The sequence below is a fragment of the Lynx rufus genome, unplaced genomic scaffold, assembly GCF_022079265.1.
Source record: "Lynx rufus isolate CCGP_SWC_20201006 ecotype Redwood Valley unplaced genomic scaffold, mLynRuf1.p SCAF_4, whole genome shotgun sequence".
Taxonomy (NCBI): Eukaryota; Metazoa; Chordata; class Mammalia; order Carnivora; family Felidae; genus Lynx; species Lynx rufus.
In genome coordinates this window covers 55,473,410-55,489,659 of record NW_025814856.1, presented here as the reverse complement: position 1 = coordinate 55,489,659, position 16,250 = coordinate 55,473,410, and the positions used below count along the sequence as shown (strand labels likewise).

The following is a 16,250-nucleotide window of genomic DNA, read 5'->3' as shown; positions in this document are numbered from 1 at the left end:
GAACAAAAAATAAAATAAAATAAGAAACATCAGTTATCATGAGACAAAGCTTCTGTCTTTTGACAGACTTAAAAACGTACAGATCCCAGCATCTGTTGTTGCTAGGAGTGGCCATGGCTCTGTGGCGGCCACTGAGATGTAGATGGAAGTCACAGGTTCTTCGTCCCTTGCGTTTTCCCCTCTTTGTGGTCCTCGGGCTGCCATCTCGAGAACGGCAGAATGAAAAACTAGAAGGATCCTGGGACTCACCGGCCTGGGTGAGCTGCCCTTGCAGCCCAGAAGGCAACTCTGGGCTTTCGTTTTTCCCCCAAGTGAAAAGAAGATAGACTTCTTGTTGTTTAGGCCTCTGGCTGGGGAATTTTTGTTTCTGATAGAAGGAAAACAGATGCTTTGGACCGCCTCATTGTTCTACTGTTTTTCTTTTCTTTTCTTTTAATATGGAACACTTCGCGAATTTGTGTGTCACCCTTGCACAAGGGCCATGCTAATTTCTATGCTGTTCCAACCTCAGTATATGTGCCCCCAAAGCGAGCACACTCATTTTTCTACTTTCTGTCCATAGTCATCAGACTCCAGATAAAGCTATGCCAAGAGGACCCACTAAGAGGGCTGAGGACTTCCTGGCACCACAGAAATCCCAGTCCTGAATGTGATCCCTTGGAGTAGAGCTAGCCATGGGTTCCTATCCATGCTCCTCTGGCCTCCTCAGAAGGTTCAGAAAGAGGGCGTGCCTCCCCCATGCCCCCTAAAACTAAAACTCATGGCTCCCATTGCTCTCCTGAGCACTGTCTCTGAAGTCAGGCGAATATAGATGAGAATCTTGACTGTTGCACTGTTTTGCCACGGGCAAAGTGTCTTTGAACAAGCCTGAGGTCACATTTGTCAGTGGGACTATGTCAACCAAGAGATACAGTTAGACAGGGAACTTGGAGGGAAAAGACAAAGTAACAGGACCAGAGGTAAGCAGTGCTTCCAAATAAACTCAGAACTAGGTCTAAACATCCAAGGGAAGGGAGGTGGCAGAGTAAATGTGATTATCACAGACCTTGGCATTATAAAAACAATAGCCCAGCAGCAGAATGTTGGGCGTGGGCAGGGAAGAGTGTGAGGGCCTTACTTTTCTCATCCTTCACGGTAGGGAAAAATAGAGCGGAGTGAAATGTGTAATTTAAAAAAAATACATGACCCCCAACTTCTTAATGTTCTTCATAATCTTGGGGGGTCTTGTAGGAAATAATATCTGATACGGTAACAAACCAACGAGTAACGTTAGAACTGCTTTTATTTCCATTAAATTCTTTTTCTTTCGTTAAATTCAAAAATCAGTAAGCTCCATATGTTATTTTAAAATTTAGCATACAGAATAAGAAATAGGTGTACTGTGAAGAAGCATCATGAGCAAATGGAAAAGAGATGGATGATTGACTCAAAAAGATTTTTGGAAAACTACTTAGTGAAGAATAACTAAGCATTTAACTTACACCATAGTAAGGGGTTTATTAAAGATTTTAGTGTAAACAATAAAACTCTAAAACACTAGGTGAAAATAGATGTGTCTTTTAACTGGCATGAAGGTAAAAAGGTATCTTTTCTAAGATAAGATAAAGGCAATGAAAGAGATCACAAAGGAAAAAAATGATGTAATGAAGTTAAAATTTCTGTACATTATAAAAAGCAAACACAAAACTATACACAAAATATTCAAGTACATATTCACTTAGGTAAAAATAATTTTGACTAGAGGTAGCTACCCTTGATACATAATAAAAGGCTCTAAAATTCACAATTCCTCTAATAAAGAAGAACATGGATAGCCAATTCTTGATTGAAAAAACATTAATTAGAACAAATATATAAAAAACCACCAAACTCAATCCTAGAGAAATAGGCAATAGAGCCACAATAAAATACTATTTATAATCTGTACACTTGACCAAATATACTTTAAATGTGAATTTTCAATACTCACTGAAACAGGTATTCATGAGGGGCAACTGAGTGGCTCAGTCCATTAAGCATCTGACTCTTGAATTTGGCTCAGGTCATGATCCCAGGGTCATGGAATCAAGCCCTGCATCGGGCTCCCTGCTGAGCATGGAGCCAGATTAAGATCTCTCTCTCTCTCTCTCTCTCTCTCTCTCTCTCTCTCTCTGCCCCTCTCCCCCACCCCACGTGCTCCCACCCTCGCTCTCTCTCTCTAAAATAAAAACAAAACAAAACAAAAAAAACAGGCACTCATGCATTATTTGTGAGGTTATAAATTAATACTAATTTTAGGAAAGCAAACTGAAAATCATCTCAAAAATATTCATAGTCCTTAAATGAGTAATCCTACTTCTAAAGATATAATCAGAGATAGGTTCACAGATATATGCATATGCAAAGATGTTTACTGCAATGTTATTTATAACAGTGACAATTAGCAATAATCAAAATGTCCAACTTTAGGTAAATAAGAGAATAAGTTATGATTTATAATTCATGAACTTGATAGAATATTATGCAGCCATTATAATGTTGCTTCCAAAGCATATTTAAAGACTTGGAGGGGCACCTGGGTGGCCTAGTCATTTAAGCGTCTGACTTCAGCTCAGGTCAAGATCTATCAGTTCATGAGTTTGAGCCACGCGTGGGCTCTGTGCTGACAGCTCGGAGCCTGGAGCCTACTTCGGATTCCGTGCGTTCCTCTCTCTCTGCCCCTCTCCCACTCATGCTCTGTCTGTCTCTCTCTCAAAAATAAGTAAACATTTAAAAAAAAAAGATTTGGAAATTTTTCATTATTTAACATTATTTCATTATTCATTATAACATTTCATTATTTCATAATTAGTTAAATAAAAACTCAGGACTCAAGTTTATATTTGTAGTTGTTAAAATAAACATTACAAATGGAAATCAACAAAAAAATTAGCATACAGAGTGTGATCCCACTTTATAAAATTCTTTCGTTTCCTTCTTTCCTTTCTTCTACCCTCCCTACCTTCCTTCCACCCAAACTTTCTCCTTCCTTCTCTCCCTCTTCCCTCCTGCAATATATATGCCTAGAAGGATATCTGGAATGATGCTGCCTAATATTATTCCTGCATATCTGGGGTACTTGAATATATGTGAGCCACCCTCCCATTTTGGCAGTATTTTGCTGTATAGTGTGGATTCTTTACAAAGCATTTCGTATTTTTATAAGACAATAAAATCACTTTCCAAAAAAATTAATCATACCTACTTCTGTAGGGTTCTCATGAGCATTGACTAAGATAACCAGGCAAGCACGCGGCACAGTGTGGGAAGCAGCTTTCTGAGACCGCCCCAAGATTCCTGCCTTGTGCTGGACATGCCCTGTACACGCAGCTCCTACCTAGAAGGTCCCCTTCCCTTCGGTAACTTTCTACTCATCCTTCAAAACCTACTCCAATGTGAAACAGGTCCTGACACCTATGCCCCATTAATCAGACTCCTTCTCCAGACACACAGACTCTGAGCAGGGACAGCTCAGACAGCAGAAAAGGTTAGAGAGTGCCTTCAAAAAGCAGCAGTGTCCAGGAGTGACTGCTCAGAAGTTTGGGGCACCTAAACCACCTGGGACAGCCCCGCTCCTGCTTTACCGACCCTTGTCTTCAAGCACCCCCATTCCACTATCTCGCCAGTATCCTTCCAACAACTGTTGCTATGCAAATTAGTAAATTCAGCTTCTGCAGCCTACAACTCAAGCCGCCAACTGTTGCCGTTTTCCCGGCACCGAGTTCAAAGCTACTAAATGTTTCTGGAATGAATCTATCTCAGTCACACACAGAGTTGTTATAAGAGGCTATCCTTGCCCCAGGCCAACTTTCTAAAGGATGGGAAACGGGACTGACACCTGTGCAGCCTCTTTCTGAGCCGTCTTGGGCTGGAGGGCAGGGCGAGCGCAGTCGGTTCTTGCTCGCTAAGGAGCTATGCCTACCTTAAGGAGAGGAAACGGGTTCAGCGCGTCTAAGCGATGGGCTCAAACCACTGGGGCCAAGCAGAGAGCCAGGTCTTCTAAAACACGCCCAGTTTGGTCTTGAGTGCTCCCGGAGGATGCTGGGCCGGAGATCATCCTGCGTCCACACTCACTCAGCACATAGATGGCTTTTCACACGTGCTCACTGGCTCCCGAATCCTCCAAGTAGCCTCAGGAGAGCGGAATTTTCAACAGCTCCCTGGTGCAGATGGAGAGACGGAGACTCAGAGAGGGGAGGTGCCCCAAGTTCATCCAGTTGTGACATGGGAGGCCCTGGACGCGACGCCAAGTCCGCCAAACTCAGAACCGTCCCTCAGTCCGCGAGGCCACCGCGATGACGTAAACCCTGGGAGACCCTTTCGGGGTCACCTGGGACCAATTCCCCCAGAGCGGACCACCGTTAAGTGAGGAGTTGGCAGGTGCACGGGCGTGCGGGGGAGCTTCGTAGGCGACTGAAGAAGGGAACGAGGTGTGCCCGGTGGAGCCGAGCTGTGCGCGCCACAACCCGAAGTGGGCCTGGCCCGACCCAGCAGACGGCCGCGTGACTAGCCACGGCGAAGGTGAGAAATTACGAGATTCCACTGGCTCAGAGGCTAAGCACGTGTGAGCCGAGCGAAGCCTCGAGCGGGGCCGAAAGGGGCCGAACGGGGGCCGAGCGGAGCCGAGAGAGGCCGAGTGAAGCCGACTGGTGCCCGGAGCGAGTCGGGTGGAGCCGAGTGGTGCCAGGAGGAGGCGAGCGTCAGCGCAGAGAGTCACGTGGAGCCGAGCGGGTGACAGGAACGAAGCCGAGTCGGTCGCGGCTAGCGGAGGCGATGGGAGCGTGCAGAGGTGAGGCTGCCCCAGAAATCCTGTAGCACATCGTCTCTGGACCCCTCCTTTCCAGGACCAATGGGAAAGCCATGCACTCCGGTTTCCCGAGCCTGCGAAGTAGCTTCAGAGAGACTCTCTTCTTTGGTGGCCTCAGTTTCCCCCCTTGTACAATTAGGGTAATGGAGGGAGGCAGAAGACGCAGCCTTTCTTAAGCCCTCCCCCTCAGGGGATGATGCGGAGTTTTTATATTTTCTAGGGGGATTGAATGTTCCCTCTCTCGTTGGGGTTCGTCCTGGGGAATGTCACTTGAAAGACCGTTTTTCTGGAACCATAATTAAGCCTCATTTTCCGGGCGTGCGGTAGATGCCATAACCTGGAGGTCCAGAGGGTACATGTGTGACACCGCTGACACACGGTTAAGCCTTGCCTGGTCCCAAAGTCCAACATATTTACATGAAACAGGAGCTCTCTGGGGCCTGAGCAGTGAAGGAGTCACAGATGGGGAGAGGGTCTTTGCTCTTAGCAGGGCAACCTCGCTCAGCCTCCTTGTTTTCACCTGTAAGGTTAGGAGACTGATGCCTGCTGGTCAGGCTTGTGAGATGCCTTATTCTCACAAAGGTGCTTGGGGGGATGGATGGGGTAGGGGATCTGCACTTTGACAGTATTATCATGGCGTCTTTCTATTGTGAAATGTGCCCCTTTCATTTTTTAAGAAGAACTCTTAAGGTTCTAGGCAGTGTGGATAGAGATGTGAGCAAGTCAGCCGATAATCCCTGCTCGTGTTCCGGTAGAAGGCAGCTATTCCTATGATCTGGCCCAAGAATTCCAATAGTAAGCATAGGCTTGGACATGCTGACCCCATAAGCACCTGATGCCTTCTTGAAGCCCATGCCTATATGCCTGCACCTGAAGTGTTCTAAAACACACATCTGATCACCTCCCTGAGGTGCTAACAGCCCTTCAGTGCCTGTGAAACACAGGCTTCCTTCAGGAGCTGGCCCCAGCCTGTTTCTCCATTGGCATCTCCCTTCCGTCCCTAAATTTTCAGGAACACTTGGCTACTCACCCCTCCCAGAGTGTATCAACTCCCTCATACCTCTGCTGTATGTTTTTTTTTTTCTTTTTCTTGTTTAGAAATGCTGATCTCGATACTGACACAAGATGGCGCCGAAACCGTATTCAAAGCTTTCTCCAGTAGCCCCTGAGTACTGGCTACCTGTAAACTGGCTTGGTTGTTGGAACTTTTAGAAAGACCGTAGACAACTTGTTTTATAAACTTAGGTTAGGTGTTTCTAGTACAACTCTCGATGAATTTTATGTATCTCATTAATGTTCCAGATAGAAACAGGGACGCTTACCTACCCAGTGTTTTGGTACCGTCATCTATCCTTGGACAACAGGCCCCATAGTGGTACTCAGAAGCTAGTTCGGGGTCCAAATTCACTCATAGCTTCTTCGTACAACCTTTGGTGCCTGGATGCTTCAGGGACGTTGGCCAAGGTTGGGAACATGCCCTTCCCTTTGTCAGGCTGTTTTTTCATAAACCAGGAAAAAGAATTCCATCAGAAGGATTTTTTTCCCCGCAAAGTCCCATTTATCTTCCACCCAAGTAATATTAGGTAAAAATCAGATAGTGTTACTTGCCTTGGTTTCTTGGTGAAATATCTAACATTTCAGATGTGTGAAATTGTAGGCCCCTCCCCATCGTAGGAGGGGCCACAAAATGGATTTTTTGCTTGATGTCATGAAGCAGTCACGACCTGGTCTCTGCTGCCAGATAGTGAGGGGATAGTCCATCCTTTTATAGATGAGTTTCCACCAAAGACAGTCTAATAGAATGAAAGGAAATATTAGAATTATTAAAAGAGCTATTATTTTGCCTTGTTCAGATTTCTATTTCTGGTCATGTTGCACAATGTGTATAATGAACTTTAGTTGTATTCGTCAAGCCTGTGTTTTGCACAGGGCAAATGGCCAACAGTCTCACTAATTTGTCCCAAGATCTTTTTTTTTTAATTTTTTAAATTTTTATTTATTTATTTTTTTGAGAGAGAGAGAGAGAGGGAGGAAGACTGCAAGTGGGGGAGGGGCAGAGAGAGAGAGGGAGAGACAGGATTGGAAGCAGGCTCCAGGCTCTGAGCTGTCAGCACAGAGCCTGACGAGGGGCTCGAACCCACAAACTGTAAGATCATGACCTGAGCCAAACTCGGACGCTCAACCAACTGAGCCACCCAGGCACCCCATTTCCCAAGATCTTTTGACCTGAGTAGACTCCCTGGAATTGAGTAGTGCCTCTTTGGAGAGTTTTGTCCTTCTCCACCTCTCAGCCTTATTTCTTCATCTGTGAAATCGTGCTCATAATCCCTATTCCACAGAGTTGTGAGAATTCATTCAGTGAGGTCCGACAAGTGAAAAGGCTTTGAAAGCTGTGGTGTTGGGGGCAGGATAATGAAGGCTGCTGTCAGACTCCACAGCATATTTGGGAAGTGAGAAAAAGCCATCCCTTTCTCCGGGTAGACTCAAACGAGTGCCAGGGTGCATTGCTTGGTGGATTGAGTTGATTGGATTTCAGCCCCATTCACCCTTGTGGCCAGACACCCAAGGATGCAATCTACACAGTGGTGGTGGCAGCCCTGTGGATCAAGTCCAAATTCACACAGGGGTGCCTGCCGAGAGTGCCTCTCCCATGCACACACCCTGAGTTTATAACAGAGTGAGGCCATCGGTGTCTTGACAGTAAAGGATCATTTCACCTCTTATGCTTTGCACATGTGGGTCCTGCCGACTTGCATGCTCCTTCCCTTACTCTTTCTGTCTCATTGAGCTTGTGCTCAGCCATGAAGACCCACCTTAGGCGCGTCTTCTTTAGGTGCTCCTGATTTGATCACTTCTACTTTTGTGGCCTTTCTCCTTGATCTGAGCACACATTCTGTCCTCGCCCTGATGCAATTATCCTTTCTGTTCTGCCTCCCTGCTAGCTTTGGACACTGATGAAGAGACAGACCCAGAGAGTCGGCTCCCTTGTGTCCCAGACAAGTCCCATCTTCAGCATGTGAGCTTGTAATACAGCACAGTTCTTTGCACAGAGTGGCCACTCTGATGAGAAAGCTGCCCAGGGCCAGGGAACATGACTCATTTACCTCATCCTGTCCAGTTTGTGACAGTCCAGGGCCCAAGGGATTGGTGCTGGTGTCTGTTGACTGATTCATTGACTGTATCTCATCCTTTCCTGCCCTAGCCCTGAGCCAAGGCACGGAGCCCAGGGAACCATGGAGCTGAGTAAGGGAAAGGCAATTTGGGAATAGAGTTTTCCAGGAGCAAGAGGAGGGGAATTCAGGGATTGTCTTTTTAAATTTTTATTTTTTTTATTTTTAGAGAGAGACAGAACATGCAAGTGGGGGGGAGGGGCTAAGAGACGGGGGAGGGGAGAGAAAGAGAGAGAGAGAGGAAGAGAGAATCCTAAGCAGGCTCTACACTCAGCATAGAGCCCAACACGGGGCTCAATCTCACAACCCTGGGGTCATGACCTGAGCCAAAATCAAGAGTGAGATGCTCAACCAACTGAGCCACCCAGGTGCCCCCAGGGATTGTCTTTTAAATTTGTTATCAACACCTAAAATGTATACATTCATTATCCTTGTGAAAATAAAAACATTGTAGATTAGGCTGAGGTTCACCTTGTCTGATGCACCCAGTTCAAGCGCCGTCCCAGAGGTAGCTACTGGTCCACGTGGATCGGTCTCTACATGTGCTTTTTATACGTGTCCATCCATTACGGTACATGCCGGCTGCAGTGCTCAGAAAGCTCCCAAATGTCAGTTGCTTAACATAAAAAAGTTTATTCCTCACACTGCATGGTGTGATGTGCTCGGGAGGCAACTCTTGGCAGCAACCCCGGAAGGTGGTTTGGGGTCTGGGCTGGAACAGCTTGTCGCTCTGCCAACTCCTCGACCCCTGCTTCCGGCCTGTGAGAGGAAGACTGAGGGGGATATTTGAAGCTGGGGGCAGCATATGCTACCTGTTTCCTTCTTCCAGCATCATGAACCCAGTCATGTGGTCTGAAGTAAGTTCAGGGAGACTGGGAAGTGAGGATTTGTGAGCACCTGGCAGATCTTGCCACAATAGACATGGGTATCAGTAGAATGTATATTGTGTCATGGCACATGACTAGATGATAGACTAAAAGTGCTTGGATTTGGGGTAGACGGTAAAACCTTGGATTGCGAGTAACTTGTTCTGGGAGTGTTCTGTAAGATGAGCAAACATTTCTAATAAATTTTATTTTTTTAATCTTTATTTATTTTTATTTTTTTAATGTTTTTATTTATTTTTGAGACAGAGAGAGACAGAGCATGAGCAGGGGAGGGGCAGAGAGAGAGGGAGACACAGAATCCGAAGCAGGCTCCAGGCTCCGAGCTGTCAGCACAGAGCCCGACGTGGGGCTCAAACTCACAGACTGTGAGATCATGACCTGAGCTGAAGTCAGACGCTCAACCAACTGAGCCACCCAGGCACCCCAAATTTTTAAATTGGTAAACGAGCAATGTCTTGTAATGTGAGTAGTAGTACGTGATGCTGAATGTCATGTGATCACAACTGAGCCAGTGGTTCTTCTCTCTCTCTCTCTCTCTCCCCCTCTCCCTGCAGGATTGTGGGTGATCATCTCCCATGCTCAGATGCTCAGTCTCACACCATGATGTTTGGTAGAAATCCGTGATTTTTCAGAACATTGGAAGGTGCCCGCAACTGGCACTCCTGTATTTTTTGTCACTTCAAAGCACCTGTGGACAGTCCTTTGCTTTTCCATCCAAGAGTAAGCTTAGGAATGCTTTGCTTCATTCTAGGTCAGGCTGCCTGCAGACATAGACCCTTTCCTCTGCTGCCTTGTTGCCAGTTACATTAAATACAGCATCTGACAGCAGTTTATTAATACAGTGCTGTAGTCAACATTCATGCAAGCGTATACAATGGCCCCCATGCAGAAAAAAAGATTCCATTGAGTCAATAGATTGCAGTGACTCCATTAGTGATAATGAAAGTTGTCCTACACAATAACCCTCCTCTCTCTTGTCTCCCTCACACCACTCATGAAGTTTTTCAAAGGTAAGTGCAGGTTAATTTATTTTTCTTTATATTTTATAGTTTCTTTATTATTTTGTATTATATTACAGTATTATCATCATTTAAAAATTTTTAAGTTTATTTTGAGAGAGAGCAAGCGTGAGTGGGGGAAGGGCAGAGAGAGAGGGAGAGAGAGAGAATCCCAAGCAGGCTCTGTACCGTCAGCACAGTGCCCACCACAGGGCTCGATCTCACAAACCACAAGATCATGACCTGAGCCGAAACCAAGAGTTGGATGCTCAACCAACTCAGCCACCTAGGCGCCCCTGTAGTCATTTTTGTATGAATATTTTTGGGTTGTGGAACAAGTCATCTGAGTTTCTATTATTTCTTATAGGGAAATTCACTTTGATATACAAGTGCTTTGGATTACAAGCCCGTTTCAGAACGAATTATGCTCGCAAACCAAGGTTTTACCGTATATTATTTTGGCTCTAAAGAAGGCAGGGTTTGCCGATGGATAGGTATGACAGATACAGGAGAAAAGCATCTAAAGATGATTCCTGAGCTTTTGGCTTAGATAACTGTAGAGAGCAAGATTGTGGAGAGCAAGCAGGTCCCTTGCTGATAATTGTAGAGAGCAAGCAGGTCCCTGAGTCAAGCAATGACACAAGCAGCCAAGCGTACCGCAGCTACCAGATATCCCTGAGACCAGCGCCAGCTGATGACACCCCAGAACTGAGAACAGGCAGAAGCAGCAGAGGTCTGCAGGGGCCCAACGCTGATGAAATCCCTTTAAAGGGGGAGGATTTTGGCAGCAAGCTGTCGGACTCCTCAGACACTGACCCCTGCCTGACCACTTCAGAAAGGTAGCTGATGCCGAAGGCTCCGCCTGACTGATCTCCAAACAGAACTGGGATCCCTCAGAAAGGTAGCTGATGCCGAAGGCTCCGCCTGACTGATCTCCAAACAGAACTGGGATCCCTCGCTGCTTGAACATAATAAGCAGTAAGTGCCGAGAGCTGACCCGGACTGGACCGAGGCCTCATCTCGGCTGTGAGCCCACACACTGACTTCACGTTTGGTTCCTTAGCTTCCTGCCCCCCGTGTGTTAGCTCTTTTGTTGTGTGACTTGTCTAGTGTTCTCCTTTGTGTGCCGTGTAAGGAGCCAGGTGAATCACGTGGTGCAATGTCACTGGGTTGGGAATCCTGAACCTGCTTTAGAATTATGTTAACCCTGCTTGATGACTGACTTAAACTGGCCTCATGGAAAGACACGACTTGTGTGTCTTCTGAGCGTACGCCTTCATAGCATGCTCGTGACAACAACACAGAAGGCTCATGTCACCTGCTCCTGGACAAAGAGGAAAAGAGACTTGGGGCAGGAAAAACAGAGACAGTTTTTTTCCCCAGGGCAGGAGGACTTCCATGTTTGCATTGTTAGCGTGAGATACTCTTAGATATCCATGGGGAGAGCCCTCCAGGTAGGAAGAAGACAGGAGGTCATGGGAGTTGGATAATATTTAATGCCATGAGACTGCAGGTGCAGACAGAAGCATAGAGACCTCACCCTGAGTCCTGGGCACACCGACTTTAGAGAGAGAGGGAAGTGCGTGAAGGAGACAGAAAGGGCATTCAGTCTGGCAGATGGCAAACCAGGTAAATGTAATGACAGGGATTTCAGAGAAGAGGTGATTTCAAGAAGGATGATACCACCTTGTGCTCAAAATGAGACACTGTTCACTGAGGCAGTGAACAGAGACACCAAGGGGGACGATGAGATTTGGGGGAATGGGAGTGAAGGAATTGGAGGCAACAATCAGGGGTGTCTGGGTGGCTCAGGTGGTTAAGCATCCCACTTTGTCTCAGGTCATGATCTCATGGCTCATGGGTTCGAGCCCTGTGTCAGGTTCTGTGCTGACAGCTCAAGCCTGGAGCCTCTTTTGGATTCTGTGTCTCCCTCCCTCTCCTTTTGCCCCTCCCAGCCTCAAACATTAATAAACATTATTTAAAAAGTTTAGAGGCAGGGGCACCTGGGTGGCTCAGTTGGTTAAGCGTCCGACTTCAGCTCAGGTCGCGATCTCGTGGTCCGTGAGTTCGAGCCCCATGTCGGGCTCTGGGCTGATGGCTCAGAGCCTGGAGCCTGCTTCCGATTCTGTGTCTCCCTCTCTCTCTGCCCCTCTCCCATTCGTGCTCTGTCTCTCTCTGTCTCAAAAATAAATAAACGTTAAAAAAATTTTTTTTTAAGTTTAGAGGCAGCAACTATAGGTAGTATTTCTCTAAGGAAAACAGGATAAAAGGATACCTGCCCAGGATGTTAACATTGCTAATATTGGGGCCGTGGGATTCGGCTGAATTTGTAAAGTCCGTAATATTTTTTTTCTCATTGTGGCCACTGAAATACTGGCTATTTGACCACATCGGTCAGCTGGTAATTGGTTGGAGAGAGATTTTCTTAAAAGCATGGAGCTAATATGTCTCGGAGTTGACTGAGCGGCACTGTGTGTGTTGGGGCATTGGCTTGAACACTGCAAGTCACTTTATAATCCTGTCTTAGTCTTTGCTCCCTGCTTGCACAAAGCATCATGACCGGCCACAGGCGAGAGAACTCGGCCTCATCATGCCTTTCCTGGCGTACCTGTAGCCCTGAGTGTGAACAATACCCTGTATGTGCTCGTGATTTTTAGATTCCCCTGGAATTCGGAGCCCCCCATTGACCCTTGTTCTCCAGATTTTCTCCAGATTATACTTTTTAGAAGGTTTTGGTTAGCTTGATTTTTACCTCCTCCTGTTATCACCACCTCACGTGGCTGAACTGCTGCTGATTGTTTTTGACCCAGGGCCCTGTTACAAAGGCTTCTCACTGTGGGTAATCCTGAGGAAGATAAAATAAAGAGAAAGCTTTCGAGTGGGGTTATCTCAGGAACTTCCAGACAGATGAAATAAAGATAATTCTCTTGGAATGGGGCTTTGAATGTGTTCCATCCGGTTCTTTCCCCTCCATTGGCTGCTGGGCTGCGGATTTTCACCATGACTGCTGGCTCTTGACTTTCAAAAATACCCACAGACAAGGAGAAGAGGGTCTGAATAGAGCAATTTAAATGCCCCAGAGTGTGCTGTGCTTAACCCACATCCAGCCACCTTTCTTGAATAAATGCTCTCTTATTACAAGCTTTTGGTTAATTTCAAGAGTCTGAAAGGGTTGATTTGGACTATTTTTTGCTGATGTCCTCGTTGCTTTTATGAAGCAGGGATTGGAGGTACTTAACTCTGCCATTCTCCCTGACATCTCTCTAAGCTCCTTAGTTTCTAGTAGCTCTCCAGTTTTCTGCTAACTTCTTGTGTGTGCTTTATGGGTTTGCTGCATCATAGGAGATCATATCTGAAATAATTCAAATGTTCTCTTCCCCGCTTTGTCCATTTTTGTACCAGTTGGCTTAGGATGGGTACTTTTTCAGACAGGGAAGGGACTGTTTGCACTTGAGAGTTTTAGTACTGGAAAAGTAGACCTGAAATCAGAGTATCAAACAGACAACAGGGCTCTTCTGACCAAGCATATGCCGAGGTAGATTACAAGAGTATTCACAAAGAAGAGTTATTTGTACCATTTATGGAAAAGGAGATTTCAAGCCAGTTGTATTCATTTTCAAGAAAGCACTGGACTGCGCAGGAAGGACATGAATATGGTCAAAGTGGAAACCCAGTTGCATCTGAGCTCTGAGCTTATTCCTCTAAGAAAAATATCCCGTAATTGTTTGAGGGCATTTCAAACGTAGTTTAGGCGAAGATGAGAGAAACTGCTGGCATGAGTGAATTCTTACGGACACAGCGAATGTGGGAAATTATTCTGTGCTATTGCACAAGCCATGCAGGAGTAAAACTTCTAAAATGTAATCAGTATGGGAAAACCTTCAGTCATAACAAACCTCATAAGATCTCAAGGGATTAATAAAGTGGAGAGATTCCCGTAAGTGTGATAAAAGTAGGAAGGCCTTCACAGGGAAGAGAGCAAACAAGTCATACTATAAAGAATCCCTCTGATTTTAATGAAAGTGAGAAGCTATAGATCCAGGAGTTAAAACTCCTTAGCCACCAAAGTTCTGCAGAGATGATAATCCTTATAAAAGCAATGAATTTGGTAAAGCATTCTTCAAGAAGTCACACTCTATTCCACATCAGAAGAAAACCCCTGGTAGATTTCTAGAGTTGCTCTAACAAATGACCACAAACAGAGTGACTTAAATAGTAATATATTTTCAACATCTATATAAGTCTGGCATCTGTTGATTGTGTTTATCCCTTCCAATTGGTCACATTTTCCTGTTTGTATATTGAGTCCTTTTGAATTATATTTAGACATTGTGAGTATTATGCTGTGTTCTCAGGCCTGGTAGATGCCTTTTGAGATGTTGTTTTGCTGAAGAAGGCAATCAACCTGGTTTGGGTCCATCAACCTATATGTCTAGTTCAGATTCTGTGTACTAGATCACATTGCTCTGTTATTCTGTATGTGTGCCATACGTGGTCAGGGGTTTGGCTGGGACACTGCCGGGCCTACACGGAACTAGGACCCCTTTTCTGGTTCTCTCCTCTGGAGTTCCCTCCCACACCCTCTGGTCCTCGAAGGTCCTTTTTCCGTATCCATGGGCCAGATGGATGTGGTTTCTGTTACTACTGCCGGGCCAATTCAGGAGAAAAAAAATGCATGGGAGCCAAGAAATGGGAAACTTGCTCCCCTGCATAAAATCTGGTTCATTTTTAGAGTATTTTGGATCTTTGTTCATGTTTTAAGTCTTATATTTATTCATACTTATATTACATATGTGGTTATTACAATATCTGGACTGTTGGTTATTACAGTATCTGGACACTTAATTTCACCAGAAATTAGGTTTCTGAATGTTCTGAAAATTTAGATTTTTCACTCATATATAGCTTATCTTATTCTTGGGACTATTTTATGAATGACTTATTATTTGCTTCCTTCTTGTTCTTGAGAAATAACTAGAGAATGTATAGATTCCAAATCACTCACATTCGTAGAATTTGAAGTCCAAACTAATACGAAGGAAAACTTTCATTACATCATATCCATATAAAAATTATAAAAATAATGTGGAAGAAATTTAAATTGAAATTTGATGGAAGAGTTCCAATTCTGCTATTGAAACCTGTTGTTTTTGCTAACGACAGCTAAATCTTTGGGGGAACCGTAAGAGGCAACTGTCCGAGGCCTCTGAAAAGTCAACAAAAGCAGGCCAATTGTGGCGCGAGCCAAAACCAGAAGATGCATCCTACATGAGAATGAGTTTCCCATTTCTTTTCTCTCGTGAATAGTAGAAACCATGTTGTTCTGGCCAGAGGAAACAGAGGAAGGGGACTTCTGAGGGTCAGAAGGAAACTGACACAGGCTACGATATGGATGAACCTTGAGGACGTTGTGCCCAGTGAAACGAGCCTATCACAAAAGGACGAATCCTGAACGATTCCACTTACATGAGGTCCCTAGAGTGAAATTCAGAGATGGAAAATAGGATGGTGGCCGCCAAGGGCTGGGGGAGGGGCAACGGTGGGTTGTGTTCCATGGGGACAGAGTTCAACTATGCAAGATGAGAAAAGTTCTAGAGGTGGACAGTGGTGATGGCTGCACAGCAGTGTGCGTGGGCTTAGTGCCTCTTCAACACGGTTAAGATGTTAAATTTTATGTTTTATGGGGCGCCTGGGTGGCGCAGTCGGTTAAGCGTCCGACTTCAGCCAGGTCACGATCTCGCGGTCCGTGAGTTCGAGCCCCGCGTCGGGCTCTGGGCGGATGGCTCAGAGCCTGGAGCCTGTTTCCGATTCTGTGTCTCCCTCTCTCTCTGCCCCTCCCCCGTTCATGCTCTGTCTCTCTCTGTCCCAAAAATAAATAAACGTTGAAAAAAAAATTTTTTTTAAAAATTTTATGTTTTATGTATTTTATCCCACTTTTGAAGAGGTAAAAAATTGCTTTGCCTTTATCTCTGTTTCACCTGATATTAGAATAACCGCCCAGGACTTCCTCTCCTTACTCTTTACATGGTATGTCTCTCACTTCCTGTTTTAAAGTATTCCTATTTTGGAATACATATAATATGGACTTGTCTTTTTTCTTTTTTTCTTTTCTGAATATAATTTATTGTCATGGACTTCTTTTTTTAAATCACTCTCCATCTTTGCCTTTGGATTGTTTATATTAGTAACATTTCATATAATTATGGATACAGTCGGATTGAGAGCTGTCATTTTCTTATGTATTGTCTGTTTGTCTCTCCTGTTTTTTATTCTTCTCTTCTCCTGCTTTCTTTTGAATCAGTTTAATAATATCACTATTCTAACTTATCACACGGCATTTTGGCAATATGTCTTCGAACATTTTTATTTC

General features: G+C 45.0%; 1 non-coding gene across 1 annotated transcript; it reads right to left on the bottom strand.

The window, feature by feature from the left end:
- Positions 1–431: 431 nt before the first annotated feature.
- On the bottom strand, positions 432–535 carry LOC124525219 (U6 spliceosomal RNA). The gene has a single exon (XR_006965439.1). It is a non-coding gene; the product is annotated as a U6 spliceosomal RNA (small nuclear RNA).
- Between the last annotated feature and the right edge of the window lie 15,715 nt (positions 536–16,250).